This window comes from Cyclopterus lumpus, chromosome 17 (genome assembly GCF_009769545.1).
Source record: "Cyclopterus lumpus isolate fCycLum1 chromosome 17, fCycLum1.pri, whole genome shotgun sequence".
Classification (NCBI taxonomy): Eukaryota; Metazoa; Chordata; class Actinopteri; order Perciformes; family Cyclopteridae; genus Cyclopterus; species Cyclopterus lumpus.
Window position 1 is genome coordinate 17214226 of NC_046982.1, and position 22011 is coordinate 17236236.

At 43.0% G+C, this 22011-nt stretch overlaps 1 pseudogene; it reads right to left on the reverse strand.

The window, feature by feature from the left end:
* The window catches only part of LOC117746375, a 76460-nt pseudogene that overhangs the window by 29896 nt on the left and 24553 nt on the right, over positions 1-22011 (reverse strand).

The window sequence follows — 22011 nt, forward strand, 5'->3', positions numbered from 1 at the left end:
TAATACAGTTCCTTGTGAAATATGATTCTGTCCAGTGTATATCTTTCTTTCTTTGCACCACCACTCCAGGACTCATTAATCACGACTAATTCCCAACTTGCTATATTTAAATTATGCCCCTCTGATATACATGATGTATCTCTTCCATGTGCAATGCAGTCATTCAACATTTCAAATATTGTTGTCCCTATGATGTCTGGGCTCATTCGACCTGAATTCCAGGGATATAATGCCTTAATGAATGCAACTCCTTGTTCGACTGGAAATATTCAAATATTTTGTTGTTGCAGATCTTTCTTACATAGATTGTTGAAAGTTAAGACCCCTATTTGATGAATGCATTGGACAGATAACAGCAGGTCTTCTGTCCACTTATTGTTGCTAAAGTCACCAAGACGTTGTGCTAATTATCTTAATGGCAAAAGCTCTCGTGGATTCAAATCCCACTCCTGGTAATTGACATTGACTTAAGCACACAATCTCAGTGGTGTGTAGATATGGGGTCCAAAATCCACCTATGTATTGACTTGTTTTCTCTAGACCTCGTTATCTTCACAAGATTGCTTTTTTTTTACCTGTTAAGATTTTCGCTCATCTCATCAGGATGACCGAGAGGTAAGATGCAATGGACGCAAGTCCTCATGGGTTCAAATCCCAAACCTGGTGTATTTCAATGGCCAGATGGTCTGGAAAATACTGGAAAATTGACTTGTATTGTGAATTTTTACATTTATTTTTACATACATTCTGTGAAGACCCGCCCCATTATGCCTCTGATTTAGTTTATTGCCAATGGAGATAGCAGTCACCAGGATGGCCGAGTGGTTAAGGCGTTGGTCTTAAGATCCAATGGGCTGAAGCCCTCGTGGATTCGAACCCCACTCCTAACTATTACTGGATAAATACATGGACTTAATTAGAGACATTGGATGTGGGATTAAATTAGAGCTAGTATTTACAGTTACATATTCAATAAAAACAATTCTCATTTCTCACTTTGTTAAAATCATACTGGAGTAGTTGAAATAATGCAACAGCCACATGGTCGATGCCCGTCTGACCAGGACAAGTCACAGCAAGTCATCCATGCATCCTGACAAAGTGCATCAAGCTTGTGACGTTAGAACAACGTCTCAGTATGCTTCGACCGACCGGAGTTCCATTAAATTGGCGAAACACTGCGAATATGATAGCTTCTTTTATAGGTCAGCAATGCCAAGAGGGTTTTCAATTAGTTAGCGTCACATTTTGTGGGTCAAAGTAAGCCGAGGCTCCACCTCAACTGGATCGATTGAAACTGACCTGTCGATGATTCCACACATGTCGATCTGCAGGTTGCTGTAGATTCCTCGCTGCTTTTGCTGCACAAGTATCAGGTCCACGATGTGGTGATCCAGAGTTAAGAGACGCATGCAGCCCTGGAAGACATTAAAGGGGTTTCTGCACCTCAGCCGGTCGTCTTCAGCAGGACAACCTGAAAGTGAAGCGTCCACATGACACATGTAACTATCATGTTGGATAAAACTTCTTTTAGATATATTCTTACTCTTCTCTAAGTAATATCATGTTTATTGACGTGAGCAATGCCAATTTTAATACTGAAAGACATACATAGATATACATTTATCTATCAAATCAAATTGCATATATATGTGTTCGCATAGAAAGAGGCGGGTGACCGGCTCCGTTCTTACCACCAAAGAAGAGGTGACTTTCTACGGTGACAGGAAATGAGTGACTGGCTTGGGCGCTGCCTCCTTCCTCTTTATCCACACTGATGCTCAGACGACCTCGTCTGGAGTTTAGCTCCAACGAGTGCCACTGACCGTCATTCAGAGCGGAACCTGGGAGCCAAATACCCATTAACACAAGCATTGCTGAACAATAGATGTTGTCCTCCAAGCGTTCATGGCTGCACACCAAGCCGTTAAGACCTGCAGCAGGTGTCAAGGCTGAAGCCAATGACGGCTTGATGATGAACAAATTCAACATTCAACAAATATCACACCGTGAAGCCACCACAGCTTATTGTAAATCTTGAGAAGAATATAATAATTGAGACCAAAAATCATAGGTGGTAGAACTTGGGTGCAAATGGCATTACAAAACCCATCAGGGGCAGATGTCGACAGACCACACCTGCTTCCTGCATTCTCTTTGTGATTGATCTACAACAAGTACCAGCAACGCACATGTCTGCCTTGTGAATCTGTATCTTGTTAGGAGCTGAGGGAATAAATCAATATCTCATTATCAGCCTCTATTTCTCTTACTGACAATACTCTGCTAAAGAGCAGACCACAGTCATCTCACAGTGGCTTCGGCTGCACAACACTTAATAAGGATGATACAATAGATTTTAAAGTAAACTAGACGCCTGAACTAAATGCAATTGTGAGACTTTGTGACAGAGAGATATGCTTGTTGGTTCAAACCTTATCTATTAGAAATATGGTTAGATTGCACTGTTTCCCAAAGTGTATTGATTGTGACCTTTTATGACCTTTCATAGCTATTTTTACTGTTAAAATCAACATTTATAATCACCAGGATGGCCGAGGGGTTAAGGCGTTGGATCCAATGGGCGTAAGCCCTCGTGGGTTTGAACCCCACTCCTGGTATAATATATAACCTAAATATTATAGGTATCTGATTGACGAAAGTACAAATCCCTCTCCTGGTTGGTCATGGAAGTACCAGTGCCATCTTGTTTCACTCGCATATGGGTTGACACAGTAAAGTCCATGTAAGACAAACTGCTGACTTGGATCTGAAGCTGTAGGTGTACCTGCACTGAGCTCCAGCAGCGCCCTGCCGGCTTTATGGATCTGCAGCCGCAGTCTGGCCTCGCTGAGGTACAGCCAGACCACGCCCCCTTCCTGAGGCAGGTCAAAGGTGAGCAGAAGCCCCGCCTTGTTCCACGTCCTGAACTGGAACCCAACGGACACGCCCCCCGACGAGGACGCCCTCGCCCCCGGCAACTGGAGGAAGCTCTGGGGGCCCGGGAACGTCACGGCGACGGAAACCGACTCAGCACACGAAAAGGTCACATTGCCCTGAGCGAGAGAGAGAGAGAGAGGGAGAGAGAGAGACGAGGTGGGACAGAAATAAACGATTACAAGAGAGATTAAACAACATTAAACATGAATATTAATCAGCTGCAGAGGGCGTGCCGACGTGACCTGGTGTCACTTGATCTCATCAGCAAGTCCCCTGAAGAGGACACCATATTACCATAATGATAACAGCAAGGCTTAGAATAAGATTAGGAAAGCAAACTGAGCAAACCAAAGTCACCTAGCGCGGAGGTAAAGAATGAAAATAAAAGAAGGAGAGCATACAGTAAGCCCCGTATCTCGACATCTCTGTTACAGACCATTGTTTTGAGTAGTGGTAATGACACCGGGTCCATTGCAAAGGCTGCAGCAGTTATATATTACAGTTCCAGCTCTCTGCTGGGAATATCAGGCCGCTATCTTTATAATGCTCCGGAAACACAGATGACATCTAAAAGCCCTTTGTGGAGCTGTTAAAGTGATGCACAATAACTCATGTTGGGAGTGGGCTGTGCTACTGCACAACACAGTGCACAAAGTTAACTTAGAAATCTCCAAAAAGCTTCCAGCAGGACTTCAGCACTAACACAACGATGCTGCCTCTGCCACACTCGGATGCTCTTTGTGTTAATGCCCCCCCACAGAGCCGTATGTAGCACCATTTAGTCTCCGTTTCAAATTGGATCATAACTTTATGGCTAGCACCGTAAGAGCCACGGAGCCAACACTAAATTGCCTCTATTAGATCTTTAGTCATGCATGGGAAATCTCTGAACCTCTTTACCAAGAATTCATGTTTTTGTTTTTCCGCTTGCCTGGGCCTTTATCGTAATGGGAGAACATGTATTAATCTGTGTAGGAACGCTTCACAGCCTCTCCCTGATGAGCTTACTCCACTCATCGAGAATGTAGAGACATCTGAAGGTCCCAATAGCCATGATGAGGAGGCATTAGTAGGAGTCTAACCACTGTCTACAGTCCTTAGTCCTGGCTTCGTGAACCTGTTCAGCAGCTCGTTTAGCAGCTGCAGCAGCGTCCAGAAAAACGTGGTGAAGCCAATATTTCACCACTGAGATTGAATCCTAGTCGGGACGAAGGGAATCTAACACAGAGGGAATGCACTCGCCCAAGAGAGAGCAATAAAAGACACCTAAAACAAACAACCATGTTATTTCAAACAAAAATAAAATATGGCCCACAACACTAAGGATGAACATGCTGGTCTTTGGTTTTATGTATATGCACTGTGTTAAAAACACCAAGCAGAATGGTTCATTTCTTCTGTTTTTCTAATCTTTTGGTTCCAAAGGCTGTTGTCCAGTGATTTATGCTGTACCCATACTGAAATCACTGCAGGTGGTTATGTTTAGCTTGATAAACTTACCATTATAGTGACTTGGAGATCTTTGTTTTTAGCTAATTCTATCAGGTTGAGGCCGTTGTACTGCAGGTTTTCCAGGCAGCCGTGAAAGTTCCTCTCGGAGACGACTGGTTTGTGAGAGCCGCGGCTCTGGACGGTCCCTACGCTCAGCTGTGAGGGCACAAAAAGGTACAGGCGGAGAGTTGAATGCACATTATATAATATAAATACAACATCTTCTGGGTCCAAGGTCATTTTGAACATTCGGGGGTTGTACTGTTTTCTGATTGCATGAAGAGTGCGAGTGTAATTGGGATTACAATAATGTCTAAAAGGGTGTACGTTGTGTTGTCATCCCACCTGCTCGATGTCCCAGCGGCTGAACTCTGCGGGGATATGAACCCTCTCCGTGTGTTTGTCCACGGTGAGGTTGAGGTGAGTGCTGCGCCGCTCCACTGCTAAACGGTGCCAATGCTGGTCATCCAACAGGCTGCCGAGGGACGCGAGACGCCGAGGCTCAGAGGAAGAATCACCTGAAAAGGACGAGGAGGAGGAGGACAGTAGTGAGGTGACGAGAGTGAGTGCATGAAGATTGTTTTCCGTTATCTGACCTTGTGCGAAAAGAAGTGAACACCTTGGCCGATAACATCTTTTTTAATCGGATGAATATTGCGATAAATATTTAAACGTTCTCAGTATCCCACAGAGAGGGGCACGTCGAGGTCAGCCTCTCTCATCTTTTGAGGGACTTGAAGATATCAGCATATTTGAGAGCCAAAGCCAAATGTGTGACAACGCCGAATATGAAAGAACTGCAGCGTAAACATGGTGAGGCTTCATTAATGATAGATGAGCAGGTCCAAATTAGTGGATCCATCTCTGCACCCCTTAAATCACCGGGAGGGAAACGTTGGTGCTTCTGCTGAAAGACGGAACTGTAGAGCCAGTCATTAAAAATGTATTCTGATATTCTTTAGCGAGAGATGACTCCGACTTCAAAGAGAGAAGGAGAGACAGTTTGAAGATGTTGGACAAATGTATTTCAGATAATGCAGCCGGTTTATTTGTGTGCAGCTCGGATGAGAAAAAACAACTTTATCCAGAGAGAGAAAATGTTAGGATGCAGATACGTCCCGTCAACATATTTATTAATGTGATGAGTTGCAGTCTGGACGAGTGGAGAGAGACGGAGAGATCAATATGAGCGGAAGGATGGCGAGAAATCCAAAGAGGTACAGAAGAGAGAAAGAAGACTTTATGATCAACGGTTTTATTGAATGGATGATTTGATTGCTGCCTGAATGAAAGAGAAAGCAGAAATCAATATCAAGTCAATAAAATAGAACATTATTGGTATTAATATAAATCCTTTTATTTATTTTCTCCTGTGATTTATCCTTTTTATGCAGTGTCAACGTCATAAAGGAGAAATCAAACATTAGTTGTATCTCTTTTTAAGAAGTGCAAGCAATAATTGCACATGCATGTTTATGTTTATTGACAGGGCAGTCGGTCGTGTTATTCTTTTGAACCAACAGTGCTGTCCTCTGTGAACAGCCAATGTGTGTCCTTGAGCAAGGTTATTATATAACTGTTGATGCGGGTCACCAGAAATCAATAGGTTTACTTCCTAATGGGAGCATGAACGTGCACAGGAAATATTAACAAGCAGTGGGTCAGCGTGACGGCAGGCACAGGAAAAATCACTAAATAAATAAATAAGAGAATCTTTGGTGCGTGAATGTGCACAGTCAATTTCGTGGAACACATATGTCATCTTAACTACTTGGTAAGGTACTTGGAGTAAATCAGACTGCCATGCTATGAGGAAGTGTTCCAATTCAATGCACACTGAAGGTAACAGTGTGCTTGTTCGGGGCAGCTGCAGTAAGCAGGTCTGCTCCATCGCTCTCTGAGCGACTGATTACTCCCACTTGAACACTGTCACTTTGTCAGTGGAACTTTAAATCAACCCCCAGAGCCAGGTGTCCTGCCCTTTGGTGCTGATGTTGAGTGTGTAACCGGTGACAACTGTGTCCTGATAGCACCCTTACATCCCCGTTAACCCATCATTTATCTTTGTTAGTCTTTGATTCTCCCTTTTTGTTGTTGGGAGCCTCAGTCTTTCCGATTCAAAAGGAGATTTTGAGCATTTATAAATGAAAACCTCTAAACGTTCAGGTAATCCATACACGCATAGTGCTCACGGTGCTTTTCTTCCCATTGTTTGCAAAATTTGGACAAACTTGTTATGTGACTTCCTTTTCCTTTCTTCACCTTGACCTGAACGTCTTGGTTGTAACGCTGCTGCGGAAGAAGAGCGAGTATGCGCAGCGAAATCTTCAGAGAAATAACTGCGAATGACTACATATTGCTTTATTAATATCGAGGAGGGACAGTTGCGTTTGCCTTATTCTTCGCAGCCCCATGCTGAACGCTTTCTGTTTCCTCCCACCAAAGGAACCTGTCTGCAATTCAATTACAGCTGTTCACATTGACTCTCGAGGGGATCGTGCAGGAAGAAAACATGGGCCTTTTAACAGCAGCGGCTGTCACTGTAATCAACTCCAAACAACATTTTCAGACTGTAAACACACTGTGGGAAGGCAAATATTTCAGATAGCTGGCTCGCTGGCTTTGTGTGCGCGTTTGATTCAAACAAGGCCGAGCAGATAACATCAAATCACTGCAGTAACAGAAAAGCACTGGGCTGATTTATGAGCCAACAGAGAGACGACACACCGCACTGACATGTTGATCAACGCACAGCGGAAGGGAATCAGATGTGCATATTATTAAACCATGTTTACTTAAGTGACTGACATTTACATTAACGGTCTTATTTCCCGTTTTCAAACATGTCAAAACCAAATATCACAATCAACGCATTAAAAAGTACTGCAGCGCACAACATGACACTGGTTTTGTTTTTCCACCTAAAATATGAGCTAATTCTAATTCAGAAGAAAATGAAAGGACTACTGGCTTTTTTTTGGATTCGTCGTTTATTTTAAGTTGAATATTTATTTTAATATCTGTAAATCTGCAGAGCGCCAGTGCTGTGCCTTGGACAACAACGAGTTATTCTCCCATCAGGTTAGTATCTATTAGTGTTTTGTATCTTCATGTTAACCGGGACAAGGCTGCTGTTCCTGTGAAGCGTTGTTACTCAGAGTTGCCTCATAAAAGCCTCATCTGCTCCGGGCGGTTCAGACCTGGAGGTGTTAACGGAGCACCGGGTCAATGCACACAGGAGATGACCCGAATTACACAGAGTGGAACCTAAAAAGCCTTTTGTAGAGAGGGAGAAAGGCAAACAAATGAGAGACACGATGATGAAGTGCATTCAACTAAGAAAGAAATGGGCCAAGAAAGGGTTGAGAGCAGTGGGGAGAAACAAAGCAAGAAAACAGAAAACATGGTGGGATATATGAAGCATGAAGAGATGAAGAAATCTCTTCTTGTGATGCTGAAAACATAAAGGAGTGGGTGATCTGAAGAGACAAACAACATAAATTAGGAGGAGGAGGAGGAGGAGGAGGAGGAGAGATAAATTAATAATGTAGATCTCAACCACCGTCTAAAATGTAATCAAAGTTTTGACAGAATAATATCCCAAAACACACCTAGTGTTCAAGCTTTTTTGCCATCCTGTCCACTCTCTCCTGCCCTGCATCACCCGACAGCCCCGCTCACCTGTGTCTAATTTCCTAATCCCCGTGTTCCGACTGCCTGGGTTTGACCTTTGACTGTTTTTCTGATTCAGTGAAGCGAACCTTTTATCTCCGCCCGTCTGTCTGGGAGTTGTGCTTTTGGGATTTAAGCCTCCTGGTTTCCGTTAGCCGACGACGTTGCTCTGCTGGCTGCTGAGAGTCACACGTTTCTGTGTACACACCCTCAAGTACCAGTAACCAGAAACAGCTAAACACCATCTGTCTTTTAAGACTGATTCATAGAGTTCAAGAGAACTTGGCAACGAAGAGAGAAAAAAGATGGATGGAGGAAAAAGAAGAATGTATAGGGATGAGAGAACAGATTGCCGAAGAGAAGAATGAGGAAATGGTGGAATGACTATTAGGGTGGATGTAAAATGTAGAACGAAAAGGTGAAGCAGGCAAAGATAAGGAAAGAATGGAGGGAGGGAGGTGGAGAGAGAGAGATGAAAGGGGGGGGGGGGGGGGGGGTGTAGAGTATGAGAAAGTGTTTAAGCGTTCAGATGAGGTTCCTGATGAGAGGTGAGCCATATGGTGATGATTCAGCATGGCAAACTGACAACCTCTGGTTTAACCCCATTCACACACACACACACACACACACACACAAACACACACACACACACACACACACACAAACACACACACACACACACACACACACACACACATCCCTCTGTACAGACTGTACGCCATGCATCACGTCTTGCAGAGTCCCGCCCTAACACATGCTACAGTGAACAGGAACCATCCATCATGTCTGCAACACATGATTTAAACCAATCGGGCGGCAGCGTGCGTGTCGTCCATCCCACCCAACCACAACCAATCTAAAGTTATCTCAGGGGGCTTCATATTGTCCTTCACCTTTTTATACAGATATTCTGTACAAAGTGACTCACACATTACATGTCAAGCAAAAAGACATGTGTTCTTGCTGAGCTAATTGTTTGTAAATTTGTATTTTTAGTGGATACCTCAATATAAGCTTTTAAAGGTAGATTGGGTAATGCTCTCCTTCTGCAGATAAACCTAGTATTTGTACAGCTTGTTGAGTACTCCAATGAGGTAAATATCAGTGTCTGTCAGTAGATAGCAGTGTGTTGTGTTGTACCTCGTCTGAGCAGCAGCAGCAGCTTTCCTCTCTCCAACTCCAGACTGAGGCCGAGTCCTCCCTCTCCCTCCGCGTGCAGCAGTCTCCCAGAATTCATCAGGGTTTTAAACTTCAGAGAGACGACCTCTCTGAATGTCCCCCGTGGCCCGGGGGTCAACCTGTACACCAGACCGCTGCTGCCACCGCCGTCCAGACTCACAACGTCCGAAGCTGAAAGAGAAAAAGAGAGATTCAGGAGCCGGGGGAATGATGGTCGGTGTCAGTATGTAACTATTATGTTTATATACGACTGATTTGCGACGGCAAACGTGTTTTCTGACAAAATACGCGTTCTTGCAATAGAATATCCGTTCGTAGTTTGCCCTCACGACATAACTGGAAAACCATTCAGAAAAATCTAATTGTAATTTCTAGAAGTCAGGGCTGGTTTGTCACAGCTTCTCTGGATTGCATGACTGTAGCCTTGAATAGTCTACGCAGGCCGGAGTGTCCGCGTTGGTTTCTCCCCCGACATAAAACATAAAAACATCATATTGCAAAACTTTATTGACTCTGTTTCGCTGTATATTTATTTTCGGATATTTGTGCAAATAATTTCTGACACTCTAAATTTCAATTCAATTCAGTTTTAATTTATAGCCCAATATCACAAATTACGAATTTGCCTCAGAGGGCTTTACAATCTGTACACATACGACATCCCTGTCCCAGGACCTCACATCGGATAAATAAATCTTTCATCTATTATTAGCTAATTCAACTGAAAGCATGTGTTGTTGTGATGCCACACTGTGATGTGGATGGATGGAGATTATTGAAGGAGACCATTGAAGACCTGTCGTGATGCCTTCCCCAGAGCAAGTGAGGGGTTCGGTCTGAGTTGTAATGATGCTAGAGACGCCTAAAGGTCCCCATATCGGTCCATCATTATGAAGACCCTGGAGAGTCCAGTCGGGCCGGTGAAAAGAAAAAGGACTTACTGTAAGGACACCCGTAGGTCTCGAGCCGGAGTCCGATCCTCCCGCTGGGGTTCCGGTCCAGAGGAATGAGGCGGAGGAAGCGAGCGATGGCCGGCTGCTGCAGTTTGTACTGAACCACGCTGTCTGCATTACTGTTGCCTGGAAAAGACTGAAACACACAAACATAATAAACACCAAAAAGGAAAACTTAATTGAGTTTCCATCCAAATGTAACACAAATGTAAACCGAGTCTCCAGGCAGCATAAGGAATCCATTAAACTAAAGTGAAGATTAGGAGCCGGGCTCATCTACGCAAACTGTTGGTGGCACTAATTCTCCAGTCGATGCCATTGAACCGCAGCAGAAATGTCAATAAAAAGGCACTGATTGCTCGTGTTGCTGGACATTCGTAGGAAAACACATTAAAATGAGGGATCACTTTTTGTAAGATATCATATGTATGACGATACGTTGTTGATGCAGTGTGGAAATATTTTTTTAAGTACTATATTCAAAGTACTTTATTTTCATATGATAATCTTCCAGATCCACGATGAACATTTTCTACAAAATCTGGAATATATGTAGTGTGACATGCTCGACTGAATGCTTTGTATCGCTCTCAACCGGCTATCCATCCTAATTACACTTCTCCCTTGAAGTTGACATGCAGGTTCACTGGCTCCCACACTGCTGAATAAAAGCTTAGACACATAATTAACTTTTTAATTCCTCTGAAATCATGAGACAGTGTCGTCCAGAATGTAATTTATAATCGTCTCGTAATGTATCTTTTGATGTTTTGATCAGTATCAAAAATGTGTGTTGTTTTTTCAACTAAAAGGAGCCAATTAAATTCCCTGCTGGATGCACAGGCCAATATTACTTTGGTGCGTGCGTGTGTGATTATACTTCTGTGTGTGTTGTCGATTACACTCGTGGGAAGGGAGTCTATTCGCAGCCAATGTTAAGGAGGCACAGTCGGCCTCAGTTCCTCTATTCACACTGTTAATTAGCAGCCATATGTATAGTGAATTCACACAACAGGTGGGGGTTGGATGTTGCTTATGAGTTACTCTCGCTCTTCACTCGTGAGAGCAAACTGCTTCTATATTTTAATTAACAAATTATTATAATTCTTTTTTTTTTAAACTCCTCAAAGTGAAAAATAAAACTTTCCCGTCTGTTGGTCTTTAGCTTCGAAGCTGAAAGCAGATCCACGTTCTCCTTTGAGTGACTCTGTAAACTCCACTGACTCGTGCACATAAATCTGGGGAAACACTTTGAAATGTTTATGTAGAGTGTCAGCTCAACATGTCTTTAATCTGTGAGGAGTCGTCCTCTGCTCCCTCAGAGACGATCCTCAGTGCTGAGATTAGCTGGATTCCTTCCTTGTGGGGAAATGGCCTCGGCTCTACTTCTAATCAAAAGCTCCTCTCTGCACCACGGAAAACAATCGTGGATTAATATAACGTTTCCATGTTAGTTTTTCCGTGCAGGTCAAGAAGCTCTCTGTGCTTCATCCACACGTAAAAAGTGCTCAGTATTCCTAAAGGCTGTGTCCTGAACCGCGCACCGTCACCACAGCGGGACGAATACGAGGTCAACGGCGCACTTGTGCGAAGGCCGAACACCGACGAAGAGCTCCGTGTCTACAAGGAGGTGGGAGGTGATGCCTCGCTCGCCTCCGCTGTCCGTCTGACCGATTTCTTCATTAATCAGCTCTGCAGAGACCAGCTGATCTGTCTGACATCACGGTTTAAAGTTGAAGTACATCCCGTCTTACATGCCGTGTTGCTGCAACTCTGAACAATATCCCCATTTTTAACATCGCTAGAAATGACGTCGCAATATGTAAACGCAAACAGAGCTGTAAAAGCATCAGGGCCATTTTTTCCCCTCACTGATGCCTATGTCTGGCCGCGCTCCAGGTGGCAACGCATCATCTCAGCCGGAAAAAAAGTGACTCTCGGCTGCCTCTCCGTCTCGCTCGCTGTCCATCAACGGGAGCTTAAAGTGTTTTGGCAACAGTTCTCCACCGTCAGCAGAGCCCTTTCATTGGTTCATCCATTATTAATGCGGAGTCAAAGGCTGCTGATGACTGTGATTATCTCCTCAGGATGGACCGATCCCTGCAGACCAGCACTGCTAAACACCATATCCTCTGTAAATGTATGAGTGCAGGCAAATTAATTGTAACGAACCGGAGTGGGGTTCATTTTTAAATCTATTACCTGAAACTTTACTCACTGAAATGATTGTGAAACAATACTTCAGGTGGAACTGTTTCAAACCACCATACGCTATTTGGGCTTTTTTAATTTTAAAGCTTTTTGTTTCCTTTGAGACTGGTGGAAATAAAACACCCCGAAATACACAATTAAGTGTTTATTGTACTATAGATGTCAGATGTCTACTTACATCTGTAGATTTATCCTATATTCACAAAAGAAAGTTATCATTTGAATACTTCTTTTGCATATTTGAGCATGACATTTCAGAAAACTCGCTCCGAACGGACACGTTTTGAACGCTCACTGGACCGGTATTCTTTCAAAAGAAATGTTCACCAAAGATTATTCTCATGTCTTAGTTACAAGACAAGGCATTTAATTAGAGGGATAGTAAATCCATGTTCAGCAAGAGTGTGCAACACACATTTAGTTTTCGCTGTGAATTAATTCACACATCTCTACACGCGTACTGTATTTTCTATGTTAGTTTGAGACTAAATGAACTCAGCCATAGCTACTTTCTGCTCGCCAGAGATGCAGAATGAGAATTGTGTTTTAATGGAAATATTGTGGCTACCTAACACTTGAATAGGGTATGTGTAAAGTCGGGCTTCCTGTATACGTGTTTATTTCAAACGTGGACTCACCCCGATGCTGTCCTCCTGTTTGTACTGCTTCCAGTTGTGCCCAGTGTCGCTGAACATCAGCAGGTACGACGTCAGCCAATCGGAGCTGCCGTAGCGGCCCTGAGTCGCGACAGCGGTGATCTTGGTCCGCTCGCCGAGGTCGACCTCCAGCCACTGATACCTGTCTGAGGTGAGAGGAGACCAACCTCCGGCTCCTGCAGGGAGAGAGAGATCGATACCGTACATTTCATTCCACGAGGCACGAGTACATGTGCGTTGACCTTTCTCACCTCACGACACATTGTGTTGTCACACAGCCTGGATAAAGCACATTATTGTGCTATAATTCAATGCTGTGTTTTTGGCCTGTTGGAACAGATGATTGGTTTCATTCGTAGATACTGCAGTATTGATTTTGTTATGGAGAAGATTTCATGTAAAAGAATTTAATGCACTCAGAATTATTCATTTTTCCAGAGTCCATTTTTCTTCATAGAGCAAAAGAAGACATTCATCAGAATGAAAAGTACCTGCCGCCTCCACAGCTTTTCATTCTGGTTTTTACATTAATCTTAAGAATGGGATTTTTCTTCTTCTTCTTTTAACACAATGCAATAATGTTTAGCAGGCGTACTGATGGACGGACTTTCTTACTTTCTTTCCACTCCCTTTCTCAGCACATGAATGTACCATTATGCACGATTTAATAATTTTACAATAAACAATATCCAAAGAAATGTTGTTGTTATCGCAATATGGCAATATTGTTATCACAATATATTTCAAATCGCAGCACGCGCCATATTTGTTCAAGCCAAAATGTGTGTCAAAATACCATTTAAAATTGAATATTGTCATGCTGCAGAGATCCTGGACTCCATATCATATTATACAGACTCAAGAAAACATCACAAATCTCACCATAATCATTTCAGTGTTTTTCGTAATAATATATTAATGATTTCATAATTACCATTCTCTCTATTATTGCAACTCATTGTTTATTGTTCAGCCCTACCACACAGGTAATTGGTCTTATAATAAAGTACAAGACAAAATACTGGAATTAGTTTATGACAAACAAATGTTCTGCACAGATTCTTGAGTAAATACATTTTCAAACCAAAACATCATCAATATGCGGTTGAGGTGCCACGCATTGATCCGTTGCACACAATGCAAGACCCTTAACGTCCTTTCCCAAATATAGCATTGCTAAGAGGCTGTTGCATGATCTATTGATTAGTTGTACAGTTTGCTAGCGGTTCTGCATCCTTAGAATATCAGCAGTAGGAGGTTGTGGTACCAAGCATTGATTAGTTTTACAGCACCCCTGTCCCGTATTAAATATCACCAATAAAGACCAGAGTTGTAGCATATTGATCAGTTGTATTTTAGATGAATAGGTAGAAAATAACTGAAAAGAAGGTTTGATGAAAGTCTTATCCCTAAACACTTTCAATAAAGGCTGTGGTGTTATTGATAAGCTGTGTAACCAAGCTCAAGAAATGTGTCTTGTGTTTTCAGACACAGAGTTAACTGTTTGAAAGAGAAAGGAGACAGAATGTATGTGTGTGTATGTGTGTGTGTGTGTGTGTGTGTGTGTGTGTGTGTGTGTGTGTGTGTGTATGTGTGTGCTCAGTGGGACGCTGGTCAGCAGCCTTCCCCTTCAGAATTGTCCATCTGGTGTGGGAGCTCTGAGGCAGCGCTTTGACCTGACAAAGCACTTTACAAGATGCACACACACACACACACACACACACACACACACACACACACACACACACACACACACACACACACACACACACACACACACAGAAACAAACATCGGGAGTCAATGAGCTGTTGGAAAGCATTAAAAGGACAAACAGCCAAACAAACAATGTCACTCGTCCTCATGTTGCTGTGCTGTTGTCTGCTGGTGGTTGCAGCAGCAGGAAGCTAACATTTTGAAACAATGCAACTGATTTAATTCATCCTAAGCCTCCAGGGGACAGTACCGAGCTATTCATTTTTTGAAGAGGAGCTGACGGCAATCTGATGCCCCTAGAGCCGATGGAGTCTTTTTGCGGCGCAAATCCATCACAAAGGAATCGGCTGTAAGTTCAGCATTCGGCCAAATGGGTAAAAAAAGGAGTGACATAAAGGAGATGTTGGAACTTTTACTGCATGCTCTGAACAAATATTAACTCAGAGATTGCGAGTTTCACCTTCCAGCTCAGCTTCCTACAATACTGTACCATCAGTACTGATCCTGAACCAATCTGCATGTTAGGCTCAATTGTACCTTACTTAGTCCCCAAAGTATTTCCACTCCTTAGTGTGTGAGGTTTGCCGGAGGCTTCAGGGTAAAAATATTTGGTCCATTAAAAATCTTAGGTACACGAATCTAAACAGAGCAAAATGTCAGATCAAAGGCACCTGGAGATTGATATTTCATTCAGTATTTTCAATATGGTTAAATCCATCATTGCTCTTTATTTAAGTGTTGAAGAAATACTCATCACTACCGACCTTGAGCATGGACGTGGGACTGGTTAAATATACAATCTCTGTATTCCCTCCTTTTGGTGGTGGCCGGCAGAGCAGAAAAGCTTCACTGTGAATCAAAGAATCGGTGCGGTGGCCGGTGGAGCATGATCTTTAGAGAGCCGAAGGCCTAAGCTAATCAGCACTTGACTAACAGGCGTGTCCAGTGACAGGAGAGCACAGAAAAGAGCAGATAGTCTGACCTTTACTCGTGAAGTTTGGACCGGGGAAAAGGAAAAGAGGGAATAGGGAGGAAACAGCTGAGAGACAGAGCAGAGTTACACAGATTCACTGTGTCCACCCTGACAGATATAATTGAAACATGGCTGGCGGTCTGAACACTTTCCGACACGGCTGTCACTATAAATCAAACGGATCTCCCTGTTTTCCTTCCCTCCCTGGTGTTCTGTCGAGGAACCTGCCAGCCAATGAGAACTACAAACTCCAATGTCATGGGCTTCACCAATCAGGGAAAAGAGAGATAGCGCTATAGTTATCTAATTATTATTAATGTCTCGCCTGTTAAATAAAACTGCATTTTAGTTGCTCAGTTTGTGAATTTAGTCAATCGGGCTACCGTCGAGTAAATGCCGAGTCAACACCAAGTGGTGGAGCAATCTGTTTGATTGATGTGGAGAAGCTTTGCTTAACGAGCAAATGGAAACTGTCAAATCCTAATGAGACAACTTTTCTGAGAGCCGCGCTGTATTTCTTCCTCTGTAGTGAAACAGCTTTTATTTACATGTCCAGAGAGTGTCTGTGAGCCTGTCTGACTTCATCACACAGACAAAAAAAAGAAAAATACATTTACAGCGAAGGAAGGGAAGCACTTTTTGACAACTTTGATACCGTAGCCTGGATATTTTGTAAAATTGTGTGTCAGAGCATCACAGCCTTCACATGGAGCCGCCATGGCTATGTGTTAAGTAGATAACACACACGTTCCTCCTCTCTTCCCTCCAGCTCCTGCATCCATTATGGATCTTTCTGGATCTTGTCAGAGCCTGTCAGCTGCACAGCCGTCCTCATCATTTCCTCATTGAAACACGTGTTTAGTTCCCTCATTACGTTCCGGTGTAAATGTACCGGGAAAACCTTCACTCTCCGCTCTGTCAGCATTGCTGTGCGTTCTTCTGCCCGTCTGTGATCAGCCCTCCAACTTCTCTCCTTTTAGACTTTGTTGCCTTTTCATACTTTCTCCATGTTGCCAACCTTACTTCAGCGTACCACTTCTAGTCCCTTTAATGTGACATGCTCTGCCGATGTATCTGGATCCTTTTTCAGGTAACAGCGGATACTAGAATACTGCATGAAGACCTCAAGGACCGGACATAGTTTTGATTTAATTCCTGTGGCCGACTCTCTCTCTCTCTATATATATAAGTGAATTTAAAGATGATTACTTTTGGAGGCATGGTAGTTATTTTTTATATCAAAATGTGCTCAAGAATAAATAAATACACCAGAAAAAAAGAAAAAATGTGATTCAAACAAAGCATAATTTCAATGCTCAGTTAAATTTAAACCATGTTGCATCATACAGAATGGATTAAATAGATTTTAAAAGTGATGTGGGAGGCAACGCATGTGGTGAGGAAATATGAGTGAATGCAATTTAGATTCGTAATGGCAGGCAGTGATGGGTGAGGGTAGGCAGTGTGTTTATTTTAGTCATTGCTGACATAGCACGTTATTAATTCCCAGTTATTTTTTCAAGAATTCTTTTTTTTAACAATCAAAAGTGGCCATTTAAATGGCAAGGGGTTGAAACCCCCTGATATAGGGTATACTTTAAATTGATGGCCAAGTCTGTTTCACAAAACCCCCCAAAAAAACAAGAACATAACTTGAGGGGGTTTGACTGCTATCTTCTCATCAGGGCTCTGATACCCGAAACCAACTCAATTTGTCTTGTTATTAGAGCAGTCCAGGTAGTGTATGTCACAGGTGAGGATAAGAGCCGGTCTCATTCTGCTCTGCCGTTGAAGGGAAACCAAGCTTGACGCGAGTCCGCTCCTGACACCAGCTTCACTATGAGGACCAGACGGATGGATAGAGTAAAGAAAGGACTGCTGAATCATCAATAATGCACAGATATTCCACCCGACCGGTCCAGAGGACATAGAAAAGAGGGAAATGAAGAGTCAAGCGGAATGGAAAAGGCCAAACAGGCAGAGGAGGAGGCGAGCCGTCACCAGAGATCGTAATTTGCATGAGAATACCAAAACCGGATGGTAATTTCATCAACCTGATCACATGTCAGACGGACAGAGAACCTACTGGGAGGCTGGAAAACATCTGGAGTTTCAAGTGTGACACTAGAACTTTTTACAATTGAGTACACACTGCAATGCAGTCACACGACCACTACAGGTTCATTTAGATGCAAAAATGATTAGTGGTGCACAATAATTGCTGATAAAATTGATTCCAACATAATTGCAGCAGCATCACCGACTGTCACTGTTGCCCGACAAAAATCAAACAGTCAAAAAAAGAGTGTGGCTAAATTTGGTCTTAGAGATAAAAAAAAAACATTTAAAAAAATTCCTCCATCCGACAAGATAGTCGGATGGAGGAGGGAAAAGAAATGGAGAATTAAAAAGATGCTGGATGAGAAATCAAAGACAGAAGGTGTAAATGGGAAATTAAAATGAAGAACAGGACAGGCTGAGGATCGAAACACAGCGACGGGAAGCCCAACATGGTGTCAATCATCCAGCAGCTTCTGGGTGAAAGAGACGTTCATCTCCAATCAGCCGCCTGAATCTCTGTTCATGCTCTGACAAACACGTTCATCACTGCTGAGTTCTGTGTGATAAGCATACATATTTTTAATGCGTGGCAATAAAGAACCTCAAAGAGGGACGTCATAAGCATTGGTGTATTTTTGGTGTCCTGACCATAGAAAGAGGACTTAGTCATTGGCTTGTGGACTGCAGTTTTGAAGCCATCAGTTTTACATTTTGGCCACCACCATCTTGTTTTTTTTTCCAACCAGTGAACAGACGTGACCCTATTTGAAATGCGGAGGAGTAACCTGTCAATCACCTTGTATCCCCGCCCTAAAGCATTCCTTGCTTTATGGTCTGTTTGACTCTAAATCTACTTTAGTGCTGCGTACACTGATAACGTTCAGACAAATCTTAAAAGAGGCCAAAAGGCCTTCACACACCGGGGCTGTCACGAATAATCAACACAAAAATGCAAAAAAAAAACTGTATACTTTTTTCTGTCCAAGGCTTTTATTGTAAAAGGTAAGAATGGAAGGACAGGATCTGACCTGCGCTGCTTTCGTCAAGGTTGAACGGGATAATAAAAAGTTGATATATAAATGTCAATACAGGCACAAATCAAACCATTCTGCACAACGTGAATGGTTGATGTCTTTCATCGTAAGCTCAGAAAAATAGTCTTTGCACCGTAGAAGAATGGCGTCGCTCTTTTTGCTGCATAATATTTGCGTCCTACTTGAAAGCGCTCATGACAAAAACTGTTTGAAAAAAACATAAAAACGTGCACATAAATCCCACACACAAGAAATGAGCCACGCTTTTTGAATGCTTCTGAGAAGAAGAAACACAGAAACCGCGAACAACAACATCCGTCACCGAGAGACGTGTTCCCTGGTCGTGCAGAAACCTCCACCGTGAAGTAAATGATTACATTTTAATTACATCCCCTTGTTAAAATCTAGGATTATAAAGCCCATGTACACAACACCTGCATTTATCTTGTAGGCGGTACAAGCAGGGCTCTGATAATCTGTTCATTTAGTGAGTGAACAACCCCAACAGCAAAGCTGCTCCTCGGAGAGGCCGAGAGTTAGAGGGAGATCGGAGATGAGACGGAGACGTTCGCTTATTCATCGATTTCCTCGGCAAACAGCTGGAACCGGGTGGGCTTCGTGCCGTTCATGCAGCTGAGGAGGAAATGTGACACAAACAAGCTCTCCTTATCTACCTGTGACGTGATGTCACGATGCCAATCAGCAGTAGCTCGTAATCCCAGAATTTTCTCACGTTGACATGATGATTATTATTAATGAAAGGAAGTCTGATAATGCATGAGGCATGTACATCCAACGCTCGACCCAAACAAAAAGCTGAAAGATGCTAAAATGTTCCAATACTTCAATTTCACATTCTGAAGTTGATTCTGGATTGTGTTTGGATGATAAAGGAAAGAAAGTTGTTCAAGTGAATTTCCAAAATATGACCCTTCTTCTTCTTTGAAGATGTACACAGGGTTGTCCATGCTTCTTTTTCTTTTTTCCTCATGTTGATGACTGTAAAGCCCGGTGCACACAATTTTATTGTTGACCTTTAAAGCTTTAAAAGGCCCCTATATGACAGACCTACTAAGCCCTTATGAGCCTGTGTGCCCTCCTAAATCAGCTGGTCGTGGCCATCTGAGCATTCCCAGAGCCCCACTGGGGGCGACTTGCATGTGTGTTAAGATAACCACTAACAGCTAGCGGAAGAACCAGTGCACACAAGGGCGTACTTTTAATTTAGTTTTTGGAGTCTTGTACGACGCAGTTGAGTTGACTGCATTGCAGCCCATTGGTGTCTAGACCAATGAGTATATATATATATATATATATATATATATATATATATATAGCAATACAAATATTACTATTATTATTATTATTTAAATAGCCTGTATGTTGCATGTAGACATCAGCATATAAAGTGAGCATACAAGCACGTTCGGCAGCAAAAACAATGTAGCAAACTGAAGACTGATCCTCTGCTTCCTTTAGTTTCCCCGGTGGTGAAAATCATTCAGATCCAGATTAAACCCATCTCGCCCTCCCAGATGATTCTGTACTTTATTTTGGGGATGAAGCAGTCAAAGCCCCTTCCACCTGCACAACGAACCAGGACCTCCACTCCGTCAGAGCCCCACATCGGCATCCGGCACCGGGCTCCCTGCTGGGGATTCATGTCGGGCGAGCAAACATTCACACTTATCCATCTGGCATAACAATTCGATACAAACAGCATCTATGGAGAATAAAGTCTGGGAAATGCAGCGATTTCTTGTTCCGGCTTTTATTTTGTCTCCTAGGAATTATTCTGATACTCTGCCTCCCTCTAAACGAGTCACTAGCAAGCTGTCAGTCGTTCCCGATCCAGTAAAATCTTTTTGTTAGGTTTTGTGATTTGTGTCCCCTGAACGTATACAACATAATTTCCTCTGGTGAAGAGCAGCGCCTCAGGAACACAGGAGTGAATTTCTCCACTTTAAAAGCTTCACATATCGATCACATTAGTTTAAATCATCACATTTAGTTGAATTTACCTATTTTAGTTTCACACAAAAAAACAGAAGACGTCAATCTTTCAAATAGTGTAAAGTTTCAGGGTGTCAGGTGGAATATATTTACACCGGTATGGAATTTGGGACGTTTGTTCTGAATTATGCTACGTGTCACACCCCTCTCTGTCTCTCTCTATCTCCCCCCCCCCTCTTGCATGTCTGTCTCTACACTAAAAAGGCAAAAATACCATTACACCTCTAAACTGGCAAGTTTCCAGAGCAGCCCCAAGTAAATCAATTCATTATCACAGCTGACATTGGCGAAGGCAGGGTACATACAACCTGGACAGGTCGCCAGTCTATTGCAGGGCACATACAGTATATAGACAGACATTCACACCTACAGGCAATTTAAAGTCCAATTAACCTGAGCTGCATGTCTTTGGACTGTGGGAGGAAGCCGGAGAACTCGGAGGGAACCCACGCTGCCACGGGGAGAACGTGCAAAACTCCACACAGAAGGACCGCTACAGACCCGGAACCGAACCTTGGCCCCTCTTGCTGTGAGGCGACAGTGCTAGCCACTACACCAACGTGTAACCAAGCAAATCATTCCAACAAAACATATTGTCAAGTCAGCAAAAAAGGGAGAACGATACACATGAACCAAGTGTTAGTATAAAAAATGCACTGATGACAACCAATGACACATCTTTGGTGATATTTGAAATGGCTACTTCAGGCCCCTTTAAGGAGTAATATGTCACCAGATATGAGAAATATCTGTCAACTTATAAAGAAGTATTGAAAATGGAACTAGCCAATATTCTTAACAGTTTGAACCTATAAACCAACTCCATCCACTTCAACTATATTTGCAGGCAGTAGATGCGGTCTTCAGCCAAATCATGCTGTAAAATCCGGTCCAACACTGTGTTTGGTTCCCACTCATCACACATTCTCCAGTCTATGATTCATTCTGTCTTCCTCACCGTCTCTCCTGTTGAGTTTGGCGAAGCCCGGCGCGTGGCTGCTGGACAGCTGGGACGAGCTTCTGAAGGACGACGGCGGCAGATTGGACACCAGCGCGCTGTCGCACGCCTCTGTCAACCAATCACAAAGAGAAGAGAAGCATACATGGTTAGGGT